This window comes from Schistocerca nitens, chromosome 3, assembly GCF_023898315.1.
Source record: "Schistocerca nitens isolate TAMUIC-IGC-003100 chromosome 3, iqSchNite1.1, whole genome shotgun sequence".
Classification (NCBI taxonomy): domain Eukaryota; kingdom Metazoa; phylum Arthropoda; class Insecta; order Orthoptera; family Acrididae; genus Schistocerca; species Schistocerca nitens.
Window position 1 is genome coordinate 233,044,573 of NC_064616.1, and position 3,452 is coordinate 233,048,024.

Here is a 3,452-nt window from a genome sequence, read left to right on the forward strand (position 1 = left end):
AGGTTGACGGACATCATTTTGAGCATTTATTGCATTAATGTGGTATTTATAGGTAATCACGCTGTAACAGCATGCGTTCTCAGAAATGATAAGTTCACAAAGGTACATGTATCACATTGGAACAATCGAAAGCAAATGTTCAACCGTACCTACGTTCCGTATTTTAATTTAAAAAATCTACCTGTTACCAACTGTTCGTCTAAAATTGTGAGCCATATGTTTGTGACTATTACAGCGCCATCTGTAACAAAGCGAAAAAAGTGGTCCAACTAAAACATTCATATTTCTTTACGTACTACACGAATATGTAATAAAAAATGGAGGTTCCTATTTAAAAAAACGCAGTTGATATCCGTTTGACCTATGGCAGCGCCATCTAGCGGGCCAACCATAGCGCCATCTGGTTTCCCCCTTCAAGCTAGACAAGTTTCGTTCTTTGTAGTTTTTTCATTTGACGCTTATTTCGTGAGATATTTGGCCAGGTCACGATCAATGGACCAGCCTGTATACTGCGGGTTTCGATTGCTCACTCTTTTATGCTGAATGTCAGTACCATTACCGCTGCAACATTTTTCGCCATCCAATACAGATTTTATAATGGATTTGTATTTCATATTGCTTCTGCCTATTGCGTTCTTATACAAATCAGTAAAATGAAATATTTCACGATATATTTCCAGATCCTTAGGCGAATAATTTAGATGTTCTGCGGGTCTTAGGAAAATAAGGTTCAGTAGACCGAGTATTCCCTGAAACTATCCCAGGTCTGTATTGTCTTCTCAGTTAGACTTATAGGGTGTGTGCCCAGCATGTATGGTTTTACTCTGCTGACACCGAATACTTTGTCTATCGTAGCATCATTGTGACTCTTAATGAAATCGGCAATGGCATCATAGTCATTGTATAATTCTGCTGAGGGTTGACGGAGAGATTCTGTAACCGCCTTAAAGGTTGTTCTTAGTGTTTGCTTCCGCTTTAAATGCCCTAACCTCAGCGGCTATAGTTTTCCTCGAACAGCCTTCCGTGCCTGGATGACTTTATGTTTAGTTGACATCTCACTGTATTCTAACCGGACGACTGTGCAGCGTGAGGCTTTATATTTCCGCTCTTCTTCTTATGCTGCTCCCCCTTCTTGGTGACAGCTATTTTCCCTTCAGTTAAGTCGCCTACTTTCTTTTCAATTGCATTAAACCATTCATACGATGTCCTCTTCTCAATAACAGCTGTTTTCCCTTCATTTAAGTTGTTTACTTTCTTTTCGGTTGCAGAAACCCGATTATTCAGTGTATTGTTCAGTCTCAGAAGGGTATGACAATACGTCTCTAGTTCCTTGCATATGCCTCCAACTTTACGTTCGAGAATTTGAACTCTCGCGTCCATGCTGAAGCAGATGTTTTTCTATGAACACCCATCTTATCACACTGAGTACCCGAAATGTGTGCGAATTTATCCATGGTAATGCATATACTGACGTACTCACCTCTTTCCATGGCTATATATGTAGGAACTCCTGGAAGTTCCGTCTGTGCCTGCCATCATTCAGTTTCCTCGTTTTATCAATAACGACAAAACCATACTGCCAGTGATTGCAGCAATCTGCACATATCTTCACAAAATCATTGAATGACATATTAGTTCCTACTCGATCATGGTAAATGTGTTTTAAATTCAGATCGTTCTGTTTGAATGTTATAATTAGGTTTGTATTATTCGTCACCAGCTGTTTTGGGATTCTGGAATATATCTGACTCAGATAAAATACGTCAACAGCCGTATGGCGACCTAAACAGAAATATCGTCGAATTTGATTTCGGTTTTTACAGGAACATCGTCAAACACGGACACTGTGTTTGGTTTTACTTTTTCCAGTGGAGGGATATAAATGCTCCACTGAATGTCGTGTACGTCATCCATCTACACCCTGCAGTATCTCCTGTAATAGTTGGTATTTGGGCTGAAACAGTTTTTTTTTAAATACACATACATGCTCAAAGCCTACTTCATCCTGACGTGTTAGCATCGACGTGAGAACATTTGTCAGGCTACAGTTGGAGAAACCTACAATTACTGCACGTCGGGAAGGAGTACGCGATTCTTCTTCCAGGCTTCTTGCACGCCGTCACAGCTCCAGTCGTTCACAGCCGGCCGGTGTGGCCGAGCGGTTCTAGGCGCTACAGTCTGGAACCGCGCGACTTCTACGGTCGCAGGTTCGAATCCTGCCTCGCGCATGGATGTGAGTGATGTCCTTAGGTTAGTTAGGTTTAAGTAGTTCTAAGTTCTAGGGGACTGATGACAGAAGTTAAGTCGCATTGTGCTCAGAGCCATTTGAACCAGTCGTTCACAATAAAGTCTTGATGCTTCGCTCACCCTGTCATGTCAGGTACTGGCGTGCAATGGGTTTTTATAGAAAAATAATGAACACTACGTCCTGTCATGATGCCAACTATGTCAGCTACGGGCGTGCAATGGGCTTTTACAGAGAATTTATTTATATGACATAATTTTCTGCTGTTGCATGATTGCACTGAAAATACTGGCAGCAATAGCTTTAGTAATTGCAATTAAATGAGAGATAGAAATAAAATACATACATGGTAATACACATTTGTTTTCAACCATCTGTTCAGTCTTTCCAACCATCTATAGACCGAACAATTTTGTAATGGTAGAGTGCTGTGGATAAATGGATGTGTCGCACGATTTCACACGTAGTGCATAGTCATCATACATTGTTCTAAAGGATTCTGCTCGGATGAGACTCGGTTGTCAACTGCTGCTTGACCTATGCTTTTGCGCGACACAATTCATGCCATTGCATCTCTGTATACCACACTTTAACACTTTTAGCTCCATTCTCGATCTCTGTCACAACACACCAGTCTCTGCCTGTGGTTGCTTCAATACTAATATGTAAACGCTTCAAACCACTAGCGGATAAAAATACACTGAAGTGAGCAGTAGCGGTGCACAGGGCGTAAAATTGGTATCTTCTGATCCTCTTTATACTCACTTTGTCCATGCAGTATCATGTCCGCCCCCGGTAGCTGAGTGGTCAGCGCGACAGAATGTAAATCCTAAGTGCCCGGGTGCGATTGACGGCTGGTCGGAGATTTTCTTCTCTCAGGGACTGGGTGTTGTGTTGTCCTCATCATCATCATTCCATCCCCATCGACGCGCAAATCGAAGTGGCGTCATATCGAAAGACTTGCACCCGGCGAACGGTCTACCCGATGGGAGGCCCTAGTCACACGACACTTACTTACATGCAGTATCATGAGAAGATTCTGCGATGGCGTATAAGACGATTTGTGTCATGCTGTTTGGGATCCCCAGTGCACTTCTGCGAGTCAGGGACTGTGTCTCCAGCCGAGAATAACAGTGACTGTGAATTTCAAAAATGGCAAGCAGTTACAACAACAGCATCGGTCTGTAAAACGTGCAGAATGCGTCTT